The sequence below is a fragment of the Podarcis muralis genome, chromosome 11, assembly GCF_964188315.1.
Source record: "Podarcis muralis chromosome 11, rPodMur119.hap1.1, whole genome shotgun sequence".
Lineage (NCBI taxonomy): Eukaryota > Metazoa > Chordata > Lepidosauria > Squamata > Lacertidae > Podarcis > Podarcis muralis.
The window spans coordinates 60,181,541-60,205,347 of NC_135665.1; the positions used below are offsets into that span (position 1 = coordinate 60,181,541).

The 23,807-nt window shown below is 47.0% G+C and overlaps 1 long non-coding RNA gene across 1 annotated transcript; it reads right to left on the reverse strand.

The window, feature by feature from the left end:
* Positions 1–1,856: 1,856 nt before the first annotated feature.
* Positions 1,857–23,461, reverse strand: LOC144329159 (uncharacterized). Its single transcript, XR_013394582.1, has 3 exons — positions 22,632–23,461; positions 17,330–17,440; positions 1,857–3,724 (listed from the first exon to the last, which is right to left on the reverse strand). It is a non-coding gene; the product is annotated as an uncharacterized LOC144329159 (long non-coding RNA).
* Between the last annotated feature and the right edge of the window lie 346 nt (positions 23,462–23,807).

Consider the following 23,807-nt stretch of genomic DNA (forward strand, 5'->3'; position numbering starts at 1 on the left):
CACTCACCTGACGGAGTGTTTGTTGTGGGGGTGGAAGGGAAAGGAGAATGTTAGCCGCTTTGAGACTCCTTTGGGTAGTGATAAAGTGGGATATAAAATCCAAACTCTTCTTCTTCTACTATGGCTACTGACCGTGATGACTATATGCTCCTGCCACGATGAGGGACGTGATGTCTCTAAATACCAGTTGGGAGTGAAGGACAGCAAATTATTAGCTCAATTAACTTCATGGGGTGCCTCACTGTGGAAATAACATGCTGGACTACATTGGTCTGCTCTAGCACGGTTGTTCTATGTTCTTATTGCTAGCCATTTGTTTAGGTGCTGGCAACTATGACGCCAAACAACTTTTTCCAGCATCCAACTCGGTGGACCTAAACAATCCACAGTTGGTGCAGCATTTGGGAGGCTGCAAATGCTGATCTTTTGGCCAAGCAGGGCAGAACAGGCATAGGGTTGTTGGGGAGGGGGGGTTAAATGGGGAGAATAAAGTATGCCACCTTGAGCTCCTTGGAGAAAAAGGTGGGATATAAACGCTAGCCTGGATGGCTCTGTTGGTTAGACCATGGTGCTAATTGTTAGAATTCCTGTTCCATGATTGCAGTCATGGGATTGTTGTCTATCTCATGACGGTGTATGATTTGACTCCACAGAGTGGGAAGTGACGGAGACAGGATGTTTGTGTTACTGTGTTCCGTGAAGTGGGACTATTGTCCTTTGTCCTTTTTCTCTTTGCTGTCTGATGCTAGAGAGAGAGGGAGCCATGTTGCAGTGCTCCGTGTGCGTTTATATGGAAATAAAGTAGATTAGCCAACATGCTGAGTTCCTGAGGTCTGTCACGCATGCTGTGCAAACTCTGCGGATCCCTAAGTGTGCCGGTGTCGGTTGGCATCAGTTGCTGTGATGTTCGGGCTGAAGAAAGCTTATGAAGCTCCCGAACAATCGACCAGGAGGGAGAGAACATGCCAGTCAGGCATGTGTCTCTGCCAGGGTCCTACTCGAGTGTAGGCTGAACTTCTGACAACGCCAAGGTTGCAGGTTCAATCCCCATATGAGTCAGCTGCCTATTCCTGTTTTGCAGGCAGTTGGATTAGATCATCCTCAGGGTCCCTTCCAATGTATGATCTATGAAGTATCCCTGCCTGGAAACACTTTGTTTTCTCCACCTGTTTGTTTCCCCCCAGGGAATCTCAGCCCTGGGAAGGATGCACTCTGCTGAGATCTGAGCACTGAGGCTGGAGGAGGTGATGGGGCAATCTGTAACTAAGCACTCCATTATGCATGGAGCAAGCGCCGCAATGCAATTACGGCTTCCTAGAAGGCCCCTTGCAGTATTTGTTTGGGGAGCAGGCAGACAGACAGCACTGGACAGCCTTTTTTCTGCTTACTTGGCTTGTGCTTATTAGCTTCTTGTCTTACAAGCGCAGCGACTGAAGCAATTAAGGACGCCCATTTAAAGCAGGAGCTCATAAATATTGCACAAAGGTGCCGCTGACATGCCTAAACTTTGAAAGGAGAACATGCAACTGTTGGGGTAGGGGTTTTGAAGTTGTAGAGAGGTGTTTTTTTTAAACGGGGGTTGAAGGACTAAGAAACAAGCGAAGATTCCCAGATGTCACACTCCTGGTTTCTGCTGTGTGTATAAATATCCATAATCGAAAAGGGAGAGCGCGGCTCAGCCTCGCTTCTGTTCCTCGCTTGATACGCCAGCCCCCCCCCCCCCGCTCCCGCCGTCACCGCATCCCACTTCAACACAAAACCACGCAATGATAAACCATCTGGATTGCTAAACGACACCGCTGTGTTCTAATTCCTCTGGAATGATAAGGCCACCAGAACGCTCCCTTCGTGTTTATTAGGATTTATCGGCGGCAAACAGCGAGAAGACTTAATTAATTCTGGTTACCGGCCCAGGTTGGCGCATCCAAAAGTTGTCAAAAGCGCTCAGCCTGGCTTCCGCCGGCTTTGCTCGTCAGATCCGAATGCCGAGCCGGTGGCAGGGTGCAGATGTTCCTAAGGAGCAATGCCACCTGGGCCCTTGCCTCTTAAAAGCGCCGCTTCCTGCAGATGTGACGGGCTTATTCATTTATTTGTTGCACTTTGCTGAGAAGTCGCCAGCTAAGCGATGAAGAAGCAAATGGACAGAAGCTGCAACCCAATTGTGGTGTAGTGGTTAAGAGAGGTGGACTCGTAACCTAGGGAACCGGGTTTGCGTCTCCGCTCCTCCACATGCAGCTGTTGGGTGACCTTGGGCTAGTCACACTCCTCTGAAGTCTCTCAGCCCCACTCACCTCACAGAGTGTTTGTTGTGGGGGAGGAAGGGAAAGGAGAATGTTAGCCGCTTTGAGACTCCTTCGGGTAGTGATAAAGAGGGATATCAAGTCCAAACTCTTCTTCTTCAATTTGGCAGCGTAGAGAGTTCCTGTTCAGGATGCCAGCTAACCAACCACGCCCTCTTTCGGTATACCTCATTCCGACTCCCACCCCTTCCTCGTGTTTCTTTTACCCATCTCTCAACAGTGAATTAACATTCCACACCCATTGGGCATGCCCAGTCCTCACTGGGATATTTTGAGGTCTCACCCTTTAAAGCAAGCATCCCCAAACTCGGCCCTCCAGATGTTTTGGGACTACAACTCTCATCATCCCTAGCTAACAGGACCAGGGATGTTGGGAGTTGTAGTCCCAAAACATTTGGAGGGCCTAGTTTGGGGATGCCTACTTTAAAGGGTGGCTGCACTAGTGGACGCTTTGAGAAAAAAGTCATTGACCTCCATCATAAGCTAGATGCTATTTACTTATTTTGCCTGGCATCTGTCTGTCTCAGGAGGCAATGGAGTGTACTGGGCCCAGGGGTAACCCTTGAAACATGGTCCAGGACCGGTCCAGAATCCAAAGGTTCCACTAGGAGTCAGTCTGACAGGGCCAAGGCAGGACACGAGGCAGGAAACCAGGCAAGGACAGGTACAGGATCTCAGGCAGGATCTGGCATACAGCAATGTTGCTCGTACAACTTGGGGCGTGGTCAGACAGCCTTTTATCTTTGTCGGGGTAACGGCTGGTCCTGATCCCCCGGCGACTCACCTCCCTGTCTCTCCCAGAGGCGAGCACTCCTCCTGTGAGTACTCAGATCTCTCCTTCTCTCAGACCTGAGTCTCTGCAGCTCAGGAGACGTCAGCGGGTTACTAGACCCAGAGGCTGCCTCAGCCTCTCCTGACCAAACTGGTAGTGGAGCAGCTCTAAGTGATGGCCCAGCTGAAGGCAACAAGGTAATCCCCACATCTGGAACCAGGGCTGGCTCAGGCCCCTGACTCGGCCCAGCTGGTGTTTGTTGCAGGGGAACCTGTGCAGACTGGGACTCTTCTGGATCAGGCTTCAGACTTGGTTCAGATGATGCCTAAGGAAAAAGATCCAGTGCAGACTGAGACTCCTCTGGTTCTGAGTCCAAGCCTGAGTCCCAGGCCATCACAGGAGTGTGCCTCCAGTGGTGAGGTCAAACCACTGTGTTAGTGTATATGGAGGTCCTGGGCTGCCCAGACTACAAGACCCCCATCCTTCCCTTGCTGATATGATCCAAAGGAAAGCTGAGCAATACATTTGGCACCAGCTCGGCTGCAGGAGTTGCCGGAAGGAGGTACGCAAAGCACAATTCAACCACCTTAGGGACTCCACACCAGATTTGTGGTGGGTTTACTCCTTAGCCTTTTCTTCTCCTGAAGATATCCTGCAAGGCAACGGAGGTATAGGATCAGAGTTTTCCTCCTCTGTGGTGGGCTACCTTCCCATCTGCCCCTTGCTTACTTATATGATACTACCATATAAGACCCAATGTATGACATATACCAGGCTTCCTCAACCTCGGCCTTCCAGGTGTTTTGAGACTACAATTCCCAGCATCCCTGACCACTGGTCCTGCTAGCTAGGGATCATGGGAGTTGTAGAACAAAAACATCTGGAGCGCCGAGGTTGAGGAAGCCTCACTGCAGTAAATCACTGCAGTTCATTGAAGACAATCCCTTGTAAGTTCCAAAGACCTCAGAAGCTTGCTTCACCATAACTCAGAGCAGTGTGATTTCAGTGTGGCTGCCTCTGCTTAGTGGAACAATATTCTTATCACAGTTTCCCACTAACCGTACTTTATGGAAACAATTGAAGACATTTTTGTTCCAGCAAGTTTTCCCGGCAGGATGAAAAGTTCCCTGAATTAGGTGTTCACTCAGTATTATTTTGAAACCTGCCTTTAGCCATTTTTGTACTGTTTTTTAGCACATGCTTGCAATTTGCCTTGATGCACGTGCGGAAGACAATTCATAAATAAATCAATAGTGTCACTTGATGGCTTGCCGCTCCGTGATTTATCTCTTGATGGCACAGGGCTGTAGGTGTGAACCGTTTTCTTTGGGGGGGAAATAAATGAAAGCATTTGTAGTGATGTGAATGTCACCTCAGATCTCTGGCTGTGGCGCCCAGACCAGCAACAGTTTTAAGAGAAAGCAGGCAGACGTTTGGCAGGAAAAAGCATTGACATAATGGCAAAGCTTCTTCTTCTATTGGTTATTAGAAGGAGTGCTCCGAGTGGGGAGTGGGGGATAGAGAAGGCAATCTCATTTGCAAAGAAGAGAACAATGAAGCAATAAAGGAAACTAATTTTGCGAACTTCTCAAGGGTGCACAGGATGGGTGATGAGTTGTAGACTGAAATTAAAGTGGGTTGATAAGAAGATTAAGCTGAAACCTTTGAGATTCGACACAGGAGTGGAATTTTGTGCAGGATGGGGAGGGATGAGGTGAACAGCTGTGGCCCAGAGAGAAATGCTAGGGAGTTTTGTCCTTTGCTACTGTCCTTTTATTTCACACACAAACACACTATGGTCAAGTAGAGCAATTACCGATAGTAGTAAACACAGTGAATTTATCTTCTTTGGCCTCACTATGATACTGCTTTAAACGGTCATGGCTTCCCCCAAAGAATCCTGGGAACTCTGGTTTGTTAAGGGTGCTGAAAGTTTGTCTGCACTACTCCCTCACAGAGCTATAATAACCAGAGTAGATCAGCAGTTAAACCCTCTTCCAAAGGAACTTTTGAAATTTTAGCTCTGTGAGGAGAGCAGGGGACCTTTTAACAACCCTGATTCATTTGTGAGCAGGTGAGAAGACATTGCATTGATACAAGCATTAGGCCACACTTTCTGGTACATTTCCTTATCACAGAGAAACGAAACAAAACAAAACCCACCCATTTTTGGGAAGCAGGTTGGTTGAGCAAGGCCTTCCAGTCAACTACACTTGTGCAGCTTGAATTTGATGGTGTGTGGTTGAATCCCAGCCCCAAACAGCAACATCCCGAAAGCACATTGACTCAACGCTCCCACCCCACTTTCACAAAAATATAAGAAGAACTTGTGAGATGTAATCCATTGGAGCAGACAAATACAGCATTCCTTGTTTCCCTAGAGTGGACGCAGGCAGGGGCATGTTACTCCAGCCAGTATAACTTCCTGTTCCTCTCGTCTGGAGCGTCCTCCCCCTGCATGTGACCAGGCAGGTGGGCATGACCTTTGCTGACTCCATAAATGAGCCAAATCATGCAGCCATCTTCCTCTTGATGCCACGCTGCTCTCCTGCAGCCATTTTCTTCTCTTGATGCTATTCTCTGAATGTATTTTGCTGTCTGCCGGCTCTCAGCTAGCAGTACATGGGCTCAAGCCCCCTATGGGATAAACTCACACTATGTTCTGTAACGACTAGCCAAAGCCTGCCTTCAGGGATCATATTGTGAACTGAATGTGAGTCAACTTCTTGTTACTTTTAAGGAAAGACTCTTGTGTCTTTATTCTTTTAGGAGGGATAAAAGGGGACACCAGAAATAATCCATCTGGGCAAGGCCACATTTGATTGCTTAACTAAAGAGATTCAAACGAATCTGGAAAGTAGCTTCCTGCTGAATTGAGGGGAATCTGTTCTGCTACATGATTCAATAGCGTGGGTGAAGGAAGGATAATATTTAATCAATATATCCTCTCCTTCTATCACATTCCCACAGAACTGACAAATGTACGTGCACATGAACAAATATCTAGAGTTTTCCCAGGATTCTTACTGAAGGATTTGAAAACACCAGTTGAATTTAGGTTGGCATGAGCCAGTGTGGTGTAGTGGTTAAGAGCGGTAGTCTCGTAATCTGGTGAACCTGGTTCGCGTCTCCGCTTCTCCACATGCAGCTGCTGGGTGACCTTGGGCCAGTCACACTTCTCTGAAGTCTTTCAGCCCCACTCACCTCACAGAGTGTTTGTTGTGGGGGAGGAAGGGAAAGGAGAATGTTAGCCGCTTTGAGACTCCTTAGGGTAGTGATAAAGCGGGATATCAAATCCAAACTCTTCTTCTTCTTCTTGATTGGAATGACTGCAGACCCCAGCTGGTTTAAGGTGACCAGGACAGGGGGCCTTTATGCATGATTCCTAGACAGGCAGCCAACGCAACAGTTTTACCAACCCCTGTTGGGCCCTCATATCTGATTGTTGGGCCATGTATAGCTTGGGACTTCACAAGTTACGCTGAGTTGACAGATCACAGGATGCCTGGTCTTCAAACCACGCAATGCAGAATTGCACAAAGATAAGCAATATCCCTTCATCTCTGGATTTTAAGTCCATCGATTGTTCCTATTCATATTTATATGAGGCGAAGGCATAATCCTTTCCTCGCAGCATCCTATTAGGCTCAGGAAATCAAAAGCGTACTGGATACTGGTTTGCATACCTCTGGCAAATTAAGGGATTACGTCAATTGCCCAAGTCCAGTCTACCTAACAGCACAACATAGCAACGGGGCAAAAGGTCTGCAGGGATGTGATAAGATGGAGGAGGTCGGATGACAAATGAGAAGCACGGTGAAAGGAAATCATTACCGGGGAGATGTAGACAAACTGGGAAAGAGTTCAGAGGAGTGTGGCAAAAAATGATTAGGGAGCTGGAGGTACAGATTTGTAAAAGAAAGTGTGTGTGTGTGTGTGTGTGTGCGCATGCAAAAACAATAGCTGCAGTAAATTTGCACAGTGGGGCGAAGAAACGGCCACAGGGAATGTGCCAGCTATAAAAGATCTAAAGTACCAAAAGGAAAGGAAGGATTTCAAGGAAACCCAGCATGGAATAGCCAGGAGAAGTCAGAATCTATTTTTTTTAAAAGGGAAAGAAGAAACAGCAGGATAGAAGTAGGAAACATTCCTCCAACATAAACCGAGAATGTGCAGTCATGAGAGGAGACTGATGAAGGGGCCTGCCTGTACAACCAGCAAAACTGAGCTGAACAGACGTTCCAGGGTTCCACTATTTCAGTCTGCAGGTCTCTCTCTCTCTCTCTCTCTCTCTCTCCCTCCCTGGTTGTCTGAAGACCAAAATGATCAAGGGGACAAAGGAACTCCCCTTCCGAGGGAAGGTTGCAAGATTTGAAACTTTTTTTAAGTTTAAAGAAAAGGCGAATGAGAGGGGGCATGGCAGAGGTCTACAAAATTATGCAGCGTTTAGAGGAAGTAAATAGAGAAATGCTTTCCTCCCTCTGTCATAACACTAGATCTCATGGGCATCCAACAAAGCTGAGTGTTGGAAGATTCAGAAGAGACAACAGAAAATGCTTCTTCACACAGTTCATAGTTAAACTGTGGTATCCTCTCCCCTGAGAAGTAGTGGTGGCCGCCAACTTAAAACATCGCCACCCACCCCCACCCATCTTCCCTCCCTCCACCCCCCCTTTTTTCTTCTTCTCCCCCTAATGTCTCAACAAATGAAACGGATTTGTAAAAATGTTACATGGAAAAAATACGAGGCATTACACTTACTTCTTTAAACAAGAAAATCCTTAATAATATTGCATCGTTGTTGCACTGGAAAAGGTACTCTGATACATATATGGTGGAATTGTTTAAACATCAAACAATTTTGGGAAACAGTATATAACGAAATGAAAAAAATGTTCAGATATTCATTAAGGAAAACACCAGAAGGTTTTTTATTGGGAATAGTACCAGGAAGCCTAAAGGAAGAAGACAAGACCTTATATTTATACGCAACAGTAGCCGCAAGGCTATTGATTGCGAAAAATTGGAAAAGTGGTACTGTACCAACAAAGATAGAGTGGCTTGCCAAATTAATGGAGTACTACAATTTATCCAAAACAATGGGAGAAATTGGAAGGATCTCAAAAGAGAAGGCAGACAGGGACTGGAAGGTGTTTAAAAGATACTTGCAAAACTATATCGAAAAATCATAACTCCTATTACAATAAACAAGTTTCGTTTCAAATATTGGAATACTAAATAAGATGGATAACAATGTGTAATAGAAAAAGAAGTATGAAATTAGGTTAAAGGTGTGTGAAAGAAAGTAATAGAAGTGGAAAGAAATTGCAATTGAGTAGATTGGAAGTCTAACACAAAGGGTGAGGGGTGGTGGATGGTGATGGGAATTATCTGTGGGATTAAGTGTAGGTATGTTGTAGGTATGTTGTATGTATGTAGGTATGTTGTATGAAATGTTTGTATGTTTGTATGTGTATTAATGTTGAATTATTTTAACAATAAAAATTTATTATATATAAAAAAGAAAATCCTTAATAATAAAAAAGAAGCAAAAAAAAAAAAAGATTCTACAAACGTTTGCATCTCATTTTTATATGAAGTGAAGTGCTCCATTGGGTCACACCAAAACCCATCTAGTCCCTAGAGAAGTGGCTCCCCCCTTCTGCCAGCAAGTGAAGACTTTCTTGTTCCAAAACGCTTTGGGCAATTAGGGAAATTAGGTAAAGGTAAAGGGACCCCTGACCATTAGCTCCAGTCGTGGCCAACTCAGGGGTTGCAGTGTTCATCTCACTTTCAGGCCGAGGGAGTCGGCGTACAGCTTCCGGGTCATGTGGCCAGCATCACTAAGCCGTTTCTGGCAAACCAGAGCAGAGCACGGAAACACCTTTTACCTTCCCGCCGGAGCGGTACCTATTTATCTACTTTGAACTGCTAGGTTGGCAGGAGCAGGGACCGAACAACGGGAGCTCACCCCGTTGTGGGGATTCGAACCACCGACCTTCTGATCGGCAAGCCCAAGAGGCTCTGTGGTTTAGACCACAGCGCCACCCGCGTCCCTTCAGGGAAATTACGGGGCTTTTTTGGGGAGGGGGGTAATTATTGGTATGGGTTTTAATAGATTTTATATATGTATATAATTTTAATTCCATCAGTTGAAGAAGTAAACAAAGAAGTAAATAAAGTAAATCAATCAAGTAAAGGGCATTTCTGTGTGCTCTGGCCTCCGTCACAGTGTTCCATTGCGCCAGAAGTGGTTTAGTCATGCTAGCCACATGACCCAGAAAGCTCTCTGTGGACAAACATCAGGTCCCTCAGCCTGAAAGCAGAAATGAGCGCCGCAACCCTATAGTCGTGTTCTACTGGACTTAACCATCCAGAGGTCCTTTACCTTTTAATTTCATCAATGTTCAATTGTTTTTTAATTACTGTTTTTCCTATGTTCTTAACGGTTCTTATTTTTATTTGCAAGCAGCCTTGAGTTCCATCAGGGGCAAAGGTGGGGCATGAGAAGATAACTCTGAACCCAAACCTCCACTGCCTTGTGGGATATCTTCGGGAGAAAATAAGGCTAAGGAGTAAACCCTACACAAATCCAGAGTGGAGTCCTGTCAGCGGCACCTGGCTGGTTGCCCAGGAAGTATAAAGACAAGGGAAAGTTTCTTACAGTTCTTTTTTATTTCAAACTTTACAGAGAGAAGCTATAGATCCCAGCCTCTTGGATAATGACATTGTCCCGAGTGAATCTCCACCCTCCCTTCTCTCCCACTTCCTCAATCATCATCATCATCTCCTCTACGGGTGCTGCTAAATTCTTTCTGTCTTTGAGCTTTTTGCTCTCCTACTTTTAAGGCTCACCGGGTTCTGGGAGATGGAGGGTCTAGAATGCTTTCTAGTGACAACATGTTAGCCAGGTGTTGCTCTGGCTCTGCCTGCTCCTCCTCTCCCATTTTTTCCCTAACTTTCCCCTGTTGGGATTTTTATCCATCCGTGCTGCTCCAGCAGAAGCACTACGTTTTGTCTACATCATGTGGGTATCTGAGTGAGCGTGAGACAGGAAGTCTCAGTACTGTTGGAAGTTAGTTACACTTCTGTTTGTGATGCTGTTCTGTACTGGTGCTCAAAGAGCACAGATGTTCTGATGGAGTCTTTGTTTTATACACTGTAAATAAAGTAGTTTTAGAGCTACTGATCGAGTCTTTCTTCTGCAATGATATGCCAGAAGACGAGTGTGCTCCTCTCAGGTGAGAGGGGTCGCTTATCACCGGTCTCTCTGGACTGAGGGAGATTTACGGCCAGGGAGGATGACTGGAGAGACGCTCTGGTGTCTTGGGAAGTTGGCGGCCTTCCCGGGCCTGTTTGCAACATCCCCCTCATCTGCCTCTGAGCTGTGACCTCCCTCAAACCACTGTTGTAAATCTATACTGTCTTCCTCTTCCTCCTCCCTGGAAGAGTCAGGATGGGGAGTCGGTCTCTACCACTCCTCCTCCTCTGCCCAGCCCCTGACAAGTCCCTGTTGTTGTTTAGTCGTTTAGTCATGTCCGACTCTTCGTGACCCCATGAACCAGAGCACGCTAGGCACTCCTGTCTTCCACTGCCTCCCACAGTTTGGTCAAACTCATGCTGGTAGCTTCGACAACACTGTCCAATCATCTTGTTCTCTGTTGTCCCCTTCTCCTTGTGCCCTCAATCTTTCCTAACATCAGGTTTTTTTTCCAGGGAGTCTTCTCTTCTCATGAGGTGGCCAAAGTATTGGAGCTTCATGATCTGTCCCTAGGATGGTTGAATGGCACATTGAACATCTCCTTCCAGCAACTCCTGCAGCCAAGCTGGTGCCAAACGTGTTGCTCAGCTTTCCTTTGGACCACATCAGCGAGGCTATGATAGGGGTCTTCTTGCCTGGGCAACTCAGGACCTCCATGCACATTGTCCAGGCATGGAGGTCATTTCAATGAGGCTAACACAGTGGTTTAACTTCACCCCTGGAGGTACACTCCATTGTCTCTAGAGATGGTTGGATGCCAACAAGTAATAATGATAGTCCAGGATTGTGTTTTCCAGCATGGCCAACCAGATACGTATGGGAAGTCTGCATGAAGGAAATATGGAGAAAGGCTCTCTCCTGCTGTTGGCAATTCAAAGGCATACTGCCTTCGATCCTCTAGCAGCTAGAGATTGGTGGGTGGAGGGAATTTGATGAGTTCACATTGAAAGTCAAATTCACACTTTCCCAAATGACACGGGAACCAGTAGATGGCTAGCCTTCAAAACCAACCCTTATCTGAATTTTGTGGTGCAGTTCTCCAGCGCAACAATATTTACGAAAAGGCACATGAGAAGGGAAAGTGAGCAATGAATAGAGTTGTGAATAAAGGTAAAGGGACCCCTGACCATTAGGTCCAGTCGTGGCCGACTCTGGGGTTGCTGCGCTCATCTCGCTTTATTGGCTGAGGGAGCCAGTGTTCAGCTTCCGGGTCATGTGGCCAGCGTGACTAAGCCGCTTCTGGCGAACCAGAGCAGCACACGGAACATACAAAAAAGCAGTATAAGTGGAGAAACTACTTTCAAAAAATTATACCTTAATCAATAAGATGTGTTTATTAAGGGGGTGGGATTCACACTACAATGCTGGTGAATTTTCATGGGGATTTTCTTTTAAAAGAATTTGCAGATTTCTGCAGAAATGTGGAAAACTGAATCTAAGATTGGAAAAATGAGAAACCAAAAGAACCCTAATCGATGAGATCCTTCCATTCTTAGTAGTAGCCATTGACAACTAGTCATGGCTACTCCAAAGGAAGGCCACAGGAAGGATGAGGGAGCAACAGCACTCTCCATGCATGAAACATATTCATAGGCTAACTACCTCTGATGCATGCAGACATAAAGGGCCATCATTGCCAATAGCCAATAGTCTTATCCTCCAGGAATTTATAGCTCATTTTTAACATCGTAAGAACATAAGGAGACCCTATTGGATCAGGGCAAAGGCCCATCTAGTTCATATCCTGTTCCCATTGTAGCAACAAAGATGCCTATGGAATGCCTGAATGCAGAATCTGTAGGTAACAGCACCCTCCCCACTTGGTACTGAAAGACAGGCTGTCTCTGATGCTGTAGATAGTATTCAGCTACTGACATGGTTAGCCTCAGCCTCCACGAATTTGTCTAAGCCTCCTTTAAAGTCTACGACCATCACATCAGTGTTGTTCTTGATTTCCTTCTCTCTGCTATTCTCACTATTCCGTGCTTTAGACTTAATCCCAAAAGATAGCAACCTCTCAAAGAGAACAAAATTAGAGGATCTCGTTTCAGAAAGTAACACTCTGAGCTTTGATTTCAGTTGTTCTCCGTATCTTGCCAGAAGGAACCAGAAACCTAGAATGATTTTTTCACAGAGAACAGCAGTTCAAAACCCCACTAAAGTCCACGGCAGTTTTTTGTGGGGATTTTTTTGGCTGAGTTCAGTGAACCTTGAATCCAGCCCCCGAGACCAACTCAATGCCAGGCAGTCTGACCTGCAGTGTGCATCTGAGCTCCTTCTTCGAACAAATTGCTGTTTGATCTTGGACTGGCTGAAATATGTCCTCATCTAGCAGTATAGGATGAAGGAATGTTGTACGGGGAGTGGAATAGGGAATTGTCAGACCCGCAACATTCAGGGGTCAATATGGAGGAGCCCAATCCAACAGAAAAAATGCATAGGAAAAATAAGTAAAATATTTGGAAGGAGGAGAAAGAAGAAATGAATGATACTATAAAATAAAAAAATAAAAAAAAATCTTCAGAGGAATTTCACATATTATGTTTCAAGTATCTCACAAAATTCATTGCACAGAAAAAACAACAACCTCTTACTTTCCTTAACTAGAGATTGCCAGCAGAATAGGCCTTGATGGATCTGTGCTCATCTCCTTCCTGCACCCCTAGAAGTATAGGTGCCAACCATGCAGGGGCCATGGGAGCCCAGGCACCCACAAATTTTCAGCCTTCTTCTTTGACGACCACTTGTAGCTGAGTAAGATTGTCTTCCATAAACACAGTTTTAACACGTAAGTGACTGTGGAGGCCAGTTCTGGATCCACACATCCTTCCACAGTGGGGACATATGTTTCCAGGCAGGAGTTGATCATGGTAAGGGTTTGCCCAGTGTGCCTTCCTCTTAGCACGTTTCTCACTTTCATCCTGAGTTCAAGCGTCTTCAAAGCCCATGACACCTTTTGTAAAGGCTGTTCTCCAATTGGAGCACTTGCAGGCCAGTGTTTCCCAGTTGTTGGTGTTTATACCACAAATTTTCAGTGAAGGGGTGTGGCCCCCAAGGTTCTATGCTGCGGTGCATGTTTGCATCACGTCAACATGCAGCGAGGCGTCCACACATCACATCAACATGTGTCTGCAACCAGAGTGACGTCAGCATGCCCTGGGCACCCTCTATAAGAAGAGCCAGCTTCATTGGGCCAATGACCCACCTAGTCCAGCATCTTGTTCTCAGAGTGACCCAAAAAATGCCCATGGGAACCCCACAAGGGGAATAGCATTCTGCCTACCTGTGATTCCCACTAACTGGTAATCAGAGGCATGCCACCTGCTGACAGCAGAGGTGAAACATCGTCATTGTGGCTTGTAACCCTCCATGAATTTCCCCAATCCTCTTTTACAGTCAACACAGTTGGTGGCCGTTACTGCCCCCTGTGGGAGCGGATCCCTTACTTTAACTACACACAGTGTGAATTAGTGATTCTCATCTCCCCTAACTACTTCCTAGAAATACAAAGCCATTCATAAGGATCTCCATGAGGTGTGGAATGAGCCAGAGCTGCAAAAGAGCATGGTACATGACATTGGACGCGGGTGGTGCTGTGGTCTAAACCACAGAACCTAGGGCTTGCCGATCAGAAGGTCGGCAGTTCGAATCCCCACGATGGGGTGAGCTCCCATTGCTCAGTCCCAGTTCCTGCCCACCTAGCAGTTCGAAAGTACGTCAAAGTGCAAGTAGATAAATAGGTACCACTCCAGCGGGAAGGTAAACAGCATTTCTGTGCTTCTCTGGTTTCGCCAGAAGCGGCTTAGTCATGCTGGCCACATGACCTGGAAGCTGTCTGCGGACAAGCGCCAGCTCCCTTGGCCTATAGAGCGAGGTGAGCGTGCAACCCCAGAGTCGTCCACGACTGGACCTTACGGTCAGAGGTACCTTTACCTTTACCTGAAATTGGTAAGCTACCTCCACCTTCTCCCAAAGGAATGTTGGATCCAAACTACAGTATTATGTACATTTAAGTGAACAAGATCACAGATGAACCTGTGGCGTGGAGGAACATAGGAAGCTGTCTTCTACTGAGTCAGACCATTGAGCTAAGTAGCTTAATATTGTCTACACTGATGGGCAGTAGATCTCCTGGGATTCAGGCTGGGGTCTCTCTCAGCCCTACCTGGAGATGCTGGGAATAAAATCTGCAACCTACCACTGAGCTATGGCCCTTCTTCTAGATGTAAACCTAAGTCTAGGGTTGGGGAACTGCCCCTCTCTCTGTGGACGGTGGCATCAGGCAAGTCAACTTTAAAGGAAAAATCAGAAAGGCACTCCAAGCGCATTCCAAGCATTCTTCTTTCCATCCTTTGCATTTCTGGTTCTAATTTAAGAAATCAATCCCTATCTGCAGGAATCACATTCGAACAGAGCACACTGTTCTTTGAATTTATCAGCTGTTTAGCCTTCATGGTGTGGGTCAAACCTAACTAGAAGACTTCTTCCTTCCCAACGTACCTGTCACAATTCCTCAAGGTGAAGATAGATGTAGCGTATTAACAGGATTCACAGTGGGTCCTTCACCCACAGTGTGATCTCTGCTACACAACTTGCATTGCAGGCATGCCAACCAGGAAGTCAAGTGCTGGTTCAGCTTCACTCTCTGTTCAATTCTCATGCTTTGGCAGGTTTCCCATATATATATTAACACAAATTATTAGATTACATAAACCACAGAAATAGATGTAGATCACGAGTTGGGAACGTCAGGCTCAGAGCCCAGATGTGACCTGCTAGGGACCTCTGCTAAACCCTTGGCACTTTGCTCAGGTCACATCTGGGCTGCACCCTAACTTGTTCATAAGATACTTGGAACAGAAGTTAGATGGATGCAACCCTATTGTATCCTGTTGCTCTGTTCATGCAGCAGACTTGCTTTTCTTTTTTGTGATTGAAGTTCCTCTCTCTCTTCTTCCCTTAGCAGACACTCAAAATCTGCTCCAGAAGGTTGGGAGTTTCAGTTGCTGGAAGTCACAGAAGGGGAGAGTGCTCTCATGCTCAGGTTCTGCTTGCAGGTTTCTCATAGGCACCTGATTGGCCACTGTGAATGGGCTGGATGATGGTGTCAGGTGTGCATGCAGGAGCCAAGCCCTGTGACCAATAGGACTGGGGCCTTCCTAAGTTTGCTCTGAAGAGGCAAGGTGCGGCCGCACAGGTGAGGCTGATTGGGAACCACACAGCACCTGGTGGCAAGACCCGGGAAGGGATATAAGGTCAGCATTTTCCCTTCGGCTCTTTGCCACAGCCACACGCTTCCTGCCTTGCTGTGTTTGACTCCTTCCTTCTTGATCCTCGGACCCCTGACTTCATGACTCCTTGCTTCCTGACCCTCAGACCCTTGGCTTCTTGACTCCCGGCTCTCTGACCCTCAGACTCTTGGCTTCCGGCTTCTGGACTCCCATTCCTGCTCCCACCCCGCCATCTTGCCCCCAGTCCTGATGTCCCCAGCTGGGATTTTTTGCCTGGTGCCAATGTAGCAAAGGTGGCAGATGAGCTTCCCTGAGAAGGGCATTCCACAAATGGGGAGCCACCCCAGTAAAGGTCCATTCTCGGGTTGCCACCTTCTGAACCTCTCACAGAGGAAGCACAACAAAAGGGCGTCAGGTGATGGTCGCAGGGTCTGGATCAGTTCATATGGGGAGAGGCAGTCCTTGAGGTATTGTGGCCCTGAGGCTTTCAAGACTTTATAGGTCAAAAACAGCACTTTGAATGGGGCCTGAAAACTAATTGGTAGCTGGTGCAGTCGGGCCAGGACACTGGTGGAGGAAGAGGGAGGAGGGAGGAGCACACTGCCCCTGGCAGCGCGATCTCGGTGGGGTGCAAAAATGGTCAGGGAGGAAGATGGCTGCTGAATGGTTGAAGCAGGGTTTTGAACTCTAAGGTCAACTCTAAGGCAAGTTTCTGCTCTATAACCAACCCTAGGACACGCCCCACGCCCCTGCGGACGGTGTGCCACACCCCCAAGACACGTGCCACGCCCCTGGGATGCACGCTGGCCACGCCCCACCAGTTCTTTGATCCCCCAGTGCTGGAACATGAAGCTCCACCACTGAGCCTGGATTGGCATGATATACTCAAACCATCTTTCCTCAGTGAGCAACCTGGACAATGAATTCTGCCATCTTCAGAGGCAGCCCCACGTATAACACATTGCAGTTATCTAACCAGAGCATAGACAACAGAAGTTAAGACTATCCATGTCCATATAGGGGAGCAGGTGGGCAACCAGCCAAAGCTGATGGAAAGCTCTCCATGCTACTGAGACCACCTGAGCCTCAAGTGACAGCAATAGGTACAGAAGTAACCACAAATAGCACACCTGATCCTTGAGAGGGGGTGTAACCCCATCAAGAGCAAGCCTTGAGATCTCTTACCTTGGAGAAAGGAAGAGGAAGAGGAAGAGGAAGAAGAAGAGGAAGGAGAGTTTGGATTTGATATCCCGCTTTATCACTACCTGAAGGTGTCTCAAAGCAGCTAACATTCTCCTTTCCCTTCCTCCCCTACAACAAACACTCTGTCAGGTGAGTGAGGGACTTCAAAGAAGTGTGACTAGCCCAAGGTAACCCAGCAGCTACATGTGGAGGAACGGGGAATTGAACCCGGTTCACCAGATTACGAGTCCACCACTCTTAACCACTACACCACACTGGCTCTAATCACACTGGAAATAATCAACCTCAATTTTCCGTCCTCCTTAAAAGAAGTGCAATTATAACAGCTCACATTATGCAAAGGTACATTTAGGGCTTTGTGTCTGCTCCCAAGTAAACCGTGGGACCCCTTTCCTTTCGAAGCTACCAACGGGACCAGACACACAGAGGCAAAAGTTAGTTAGAACAGCACTATTAATTTATTCCTCAGCAACAATGGCCCCCAAGACGGGAAGAGGCGTATATTAATTTATTTCCAGCATGTAACATTGCTAAGCTAACGCATTTAGCCGTGAACACTTACCTCACCTCCTGCTGCGAAGGCAAATGAAGCACTTTTCGGAGGAAGGGGGATTTGCATCATAAAGCCACTAGATGGCAGCTTATGCTTAGGGATGCAGGATTCTGCAGACACCTTTGAGGAAAGAAAGAAAGAAAGAAAGAAAGAAAGAAAGAAAGAAAGAAAGAAAGAAAGAAAATAAATCTTTCCCCTCCCCACACCCATTTCCTCCCTGTATCTCTCACACCTTATGGGGCAAATGCCCAGCGATGCCCCAGAATACATATTCAACAAGGGACCACAGACAATCCCGGCTCTGGGATGAGCCTACCTGGATGAAGGTCCAAATTCACAGGCAGATTTCTGCAGCTGGGACAGCTCAGTAGGTAGAGGGTGAGATTCTTAATTCAGGGTTATGGGTTTGAGCCCCATGCCAGGCAAAAATATTCCTGCATCGGTTCCCTCCAACTCTACGATTTATTGCTTATGCATTGGTGAAATTCACACATGACATTCCCCTGGAGTGCATTTAAAGCAATTTATGCATACACCAAACAAGCGAAATGTGTGACACAGTGTGTGAAGATGGCCCTTCTTCCACCTGAACTGTAAATTGTTGAGGTGTATGCCAGCAAACAGGAGGCTGAAGGAGTAGCAGCTGTCCTAGAATCATAGAATTGTAGAACTGGAAGGGAGCTTAAGGGTCATCTAGTCCAACCTCCCTGCAATGCAAGATTCTCAACTAAAGAATCCATGGCAGATTATTATTTTCATTTATTAGACTTATTGGTTGCTTGTCACCCGAAGGTCTCCAAGCGATTTAGAGGAAAAGAAGAAGAAGAAAAGATATACAATACATAATTTATGCCCCCAACCAGATACGCAGTGTATAAATGATAAAATAATTTTAAAAAAGATTGTTAAGGGGGAAAGAGGGGGAATCACGCAATTACTGTTTCATATAACATAACATGGGACGCGGGTGGCGCAGTGGGTAAAAGCCTCAGTGCCTAGGGCTTGCCGATCGAAAGGTCGGCAGTTCGAATCCCCGCGGCGGGGTGCGCTCCCGTTGTTCAGTCCCAGCGCCTGCCAACCTAGCAGTTCGAAAGCACTCCCGGGTGCAAGTAGATAAATAGGGACCGCTTACTGGCGGGAAGGTAAACAGCGTTTCCGTGTGCTGCGCTGGCTCGCCAGATGCAGCTTTGTCACGCTGGCCACGTGACCCGGAAGTGTCTCCGGACAGCGCTGGCCCCCGGCCTCTTAAGTGAGATGGGCGCACAACCCTAGAGTCTGTCAAGACTGGCCCGTTCGGGCAGGGGTACCTTTACCTTTATAACATAACATCCATAGAAAGCAATGAATTATGCATTTAAAAGATGTAAATCCCACAAAGATTAGGGGCAGGACCTACAAGCTTCACCCTCTTCTGGGTAAACTTCTGGGAACCACATGTCAGGGGTGGGTGGGGCTGATTGCAAATGTGGGCAATGCAAATGCAAATTTTTTGTTTCTGCAATAGGGTGGAATCTCAAACACTCGCAAAACATCAGAATGCAAGGACACATTCCAGACAGGCAAAAATATTTGAGGAGGGTGTCAGGCAGGTTTGGGTGAAGGGGAGGGGGGCTTGGGAGGGGGCTTGGCCTGAGGAGAGGCCTGGGGGGTACATCGGGCGTACAGGCTTGAGTCTCCTCATCCCTGGTGCAGGCAAGGGACACCACACACCCAACTCTAAAGTCAACAGCATTAAACAGTATTAAATGAAACAGTGCTCAGTAGCTATCGCAGACGAAGAATAAAAGGTCAGCCATACCTTTGGTAAACAACTTCAGAAGTTGGTGAAATTTCTCAGGACTTTAGAGAAGAAACAAGCAACACAGCCCCTTCCATTCTTGTCTGGTTCAGATTGGAATCTAAACCTGAGAAGAATTCCTGGTTGGTTAACCCCTTCTCGGTCACCCAGCCCTGAAGGTGGGTAAGAGTGTTTATAGAAACCAGCCTACTGTGCAAACGGGAGAAATATTTGTTGCTCCATCCAGTTTTGTTGATGAGTCTTGCCTCCCACTGGTATGTGGCCCTCGAAAGGTTGTGTGGAAGGGAATGTGGCCCTATTGGCTGAAAAAGGATTGCCTACGGCGGGGTAGGCATTAGTGAGGTGGATGGATCAATGGTCTAACATAAAATCATAGAATTGAAGAGGTGGAAGGGAGCCTGAGGATCATCTAGTCCAACCCCCTGCAATGCAGGAATATGCAGCTGTCCCATACGGGGATCGAACCTGCAACCTTGGGTTTATCAGCACCGGCCTCTGGCTACCTGAGCTATCCAGGGTCAGACATACCCTCCAGCATTTCTCTGAGGAAAATAGGGAGGTCCTAGTCAGTTGTTGTTGTTGTTGTTGTTGCTGCTGCTGCTGCTGTTGTTGTTGTTTTACTATTTAAACCCCACCTCTCTGACTGTGTTGCCCCAGCCTCTCTAGGCGGCTTCCAGCAGATATAAAAACATAATAAAACATTAAACATTTTTTAAAAGCTTCCCTATACAAGGCTGCCTTCAGATGGCTTGGGGGTTGCCCTCCAACATCTCTCTGATGAAAATAGGAATGTCCTATAGACTAGAAAAAAGGCTGATCGCCGAAGAATTGATGCTTTTGAATTAATGGTGCTGGAGGAGACTCTTGAGAGTCCCATGGACTGCAAGAAGATCAAACCTATCCATTCTGAAGGGAATCAGCCCTGAGTGCTCACTGGAAGGACAGATCCTGAAGCTGAGGCTCCAATACTTTGGCCACATCATGAGAAAAGAAGACTCCTTGGAAAAGACCCTGAGGCTGGGAAAGATGGAGGGCACTAGGAGAAGGGGACGACAGAGGACGAGATAGTTGGACAGTGTTCTCGAAGCTACCAGCATGAGTTTGACCAAACTGCGGGAGGCATTGGAAGACAGGAGTGCCTGGCGTGCTCTGGTCCATGGGGTCATGAAGAGCCGGACATGACTAAACAACAACAACAAGAAGGAAAAGCGGGACATTCTGGGATTAAATCAGAAACTGGGATGGCTTCTGTAAATCAGGGATGTCCCTGGAAAATAGGGACGCTTGCAGGGTCTGGTCTGATAGGGTAGCTTCTTATGTTCCTAGCAGCAGACAACAGCCACCAGGTTTGATCCAGTTGCTCAGCTTTCCTCCCTTTCCTGCTCAGCTGTGCTGCCTAGTAGGTAGAGGCCAAAGGGCAACACCAAGGAAGGAGAGCAGAAAACATCCCCTGAACAAGGCTGGCACTGTAGGGGAGCCACGTGATTCTTGTTCCTGATGGAGGACCTGGATGTGACTTTACTTTTTATTGTGAGAATCTTTTTGCAAGCCACTTCATTGGGGCTTGGGGTTATAAAGTGGGATATAAAAGTTCTAAACAAATTAATAATAGTATTGGGATTGGCTCTGGTATCTCACATGACTCCCAGGATCTGGTCCATGGTGGTCGCATCCTGGCTTCAACTGCCTACTGTTTCTGCCAGGAGGCAAGAAGTCCAGTAGTGATACGGAGTGGTAGACCACCTCCATACCTGTGAGGCTCCTGGTTCAAGCCTAGGGATGGGGAAGAAATTTGATTCGGTTTGCACTGAAAGGTGAATCTATCTTATTTCCACGTTCCAAAACAGTGTGTGAACCAAAACACAGTCTTTCCCCCCAAAATTCCCCAGATTTTACTGTCCAGTGCTCCAGGCAACTCATGTGTACAAAACGTGCATCTAGTAGAGAAAAGTCTGCATTAAAAAAAGACATATGTAACATACAGAAATGCATATAACTTACCCCACTCAACCATTTTGATTGGCAGAACTGGCACTGTTATAGGGGCCATATAATACTCAATCTTTTAGCACCCAAACTTTGGAACTCCCTGCTTCTTGCTTTCAGGCAGTTGCCTTCATTGCACTCTTTTCGGCACCAGTTTTGTTTAGACAAGCCCACCCAGATGTTTAGAACATTGGTGCAAGTCTTGATTTGCTTTTAGTCTATTGCAATTTTCGCTTCTTGAAAGTTATTATTAATCTGTCTTATTGATCATTTTGGGACACGGGTGGCACTGTGGGTTAAACCATAGAGCCTAGGACTTGCCGATCAGAAGGTCGGTGGTTTGAATCCCCGTGACAGGGTGAGCTCCCGTTGCTTGGTCTCTGCTCCTGTCAACCTAGCAGTTCGAAAGCACGTCAAAGTGCAAGTAGATAAATAGGTACCGCTCTGGCTGGAAGGTAAACGGTGTTTCTGTGCGCTGCTCTGGTTCACCAGAAGCGGCTTTGTCATGCTGGCCACATGACCTGGAAGCTGTACGCCGGCTCCCTTGGCCAATAAAGCGAGATGAGCGCCGCAACCCCAGAGTCGGTCACGATTGGACCTAATGCTCAGGGGTCCGTTTACCTTTACCTTTATTGATCATTTTGCTTGAGCTTTCTTTTTGGTAAACTCCAATCAGGCTTTCACAATGAAGCAGGGCACAAATTCTTTTGCAGAAATGTTTGCATTCGGCAAAATTGCATGCCAGAACGTGCAAATTAGGAGCCATCAGCACTAAAATAATAGAATCATAGAGTTGGGAGGGAGGGTCATCTAATCCAACCCCCTGCAATGCAGGAATCTCAACTAAAGCATCCATGACAGATGGCCGTCCAACCTCTGCTTAAAAACCTCTGCTGATGAATGCTGGAAAGAAAGTAAAATCTCCTGCTGATGTGGAGAACTGAACCCGAAAAATGAGAAAAGGAGAGAAACCAAAATTGACCGATTTCTCCGTCCCTGTTCTAGACTTATGGTCTTATTCAAGAGCATGGGTTGGCAAACTAAGGCCCAGGGGCCGGATTCGGCCCAATCGCCTTCTAAATCTGGCCCGCGAACGGTCCGGGAATCAGTGTATTTTTACAGGAGAAGAATGTGTCCTTTTACTTAAAATGCATCTCTGGGTTATTTGTGGGGCCTGCCTGGTGTTTTTACACAAGTAGAATGTGTGTTTTTATTTAAAATGCATCTCTGGGTTATTTGTGGTGCATAGGAATTCGTTCTTATTTTGTATCCTCTTCAAAATATAGTCCGGCCCCCCACAAGGTCTGAGGGACAGCGGACCAGCCCTCTGCTGAAAAAGTTTGCTGACCCCTGTTCAAGAGAGTGACATCTCTCAGCTTTCATTTCCATGCAAGAGAATTTAACCTTGCCAAAAGTGTGCCTTTCCACTCCTGCTCACCTTCTCTTTCCCTTGATTTGCATCATCATCACCCTCACACACCATAATCTAATCCATGGGGTTTCTTTTCCCTTTCTCCCCCCACTCACCCACAGCCTCTCCTCCCCCTCCCCATCATCTCAGCCTGCTTTGTGCAACTATCTGCTGATGGTCTCCATGCAGAAGTGTTCATGTGGAATCTGCTTCGCCGAATCCACCACTGTCCTCCCTCCTTTGGAGCATCTAGGCACTCTTCCCTCCCTACTGAGACAGCTGACGTTCTTCCCCTGAGGGCATCCATCGCTGACTGCTGCATAGGAGCTTCTCCTGTGGAGAGGGAAGAGAAACATCTGCAGCAGCATTTGAGGCACTGATACAGCTATCGGCCCTGGTTGGCATTAGTCAGTTATGACAGAAAGCCTTCTGGCGAGAGGAGATGGTAGATATTTGAACATCACCCTAAGAACACAAGAACCTGCCATGGTCTGTCTAGCTTGGTATCGTCTACCATACCAACATTTCTCCAATGAAAATAGGGACATTCTATTCCACATTAGGGACGCGGGTGGCGCTGTGGGTTAAACCACAGAGCCTGGGACTTGCCGATCAGAAGGTCGGCGGTTCAAATCCCCGCGATGGGGTGAGCTCCCATTGCTTGGTCCCTGCTCCTGCCAACCTAGCAGTTCGAAAGCACATCAAAGTGCAAGTAGATAAATAGGTACAGCTCCGGCGGGAAGGTAAACGGTGTTTCCGTGCGCTGCTCTGGTTCGCCGGAAGCGGCTTAGTCATGCTGGGCACATGACCTGGAAGCTGTACGCCAGCTCCCTTGGCCAATAAAGTAAGATGAGCACCGCAACCCCAGAGTCAGCCATGACTAGACCTAATGGTCAGGGGTCCCTTTACCTTTACCTTTATTCCACATTAACAACAACAACAACAACAACAATAACCCATCTGACTGGGTTGCCCCACCCACTCTGGGTGGCTTCCAACATATATAAAAACATAATAAAACAGCTCTGAGGGCCTTCTGGTGGTTCCCTCGCTTGGAGAAGTGAGGTTACAGGGAACCAGGCAGAGGGCCTTCTCAGTAGTGGCGCCTGCCCTGTGGAACACCCTCCCAGCAGATGTCAAGGCAATAAAAGACAACTGAAGATGGCCCTGTTTAGGCAAATTTTCAATGTCTGACACTGTATTGTTTTTAATATTTTGCTGGGAGCCGCCCAGAGTGGCTGAGGAAACCCAGCCAGATGGGCAGGGTATAAATAATTTATTATTATTATTAT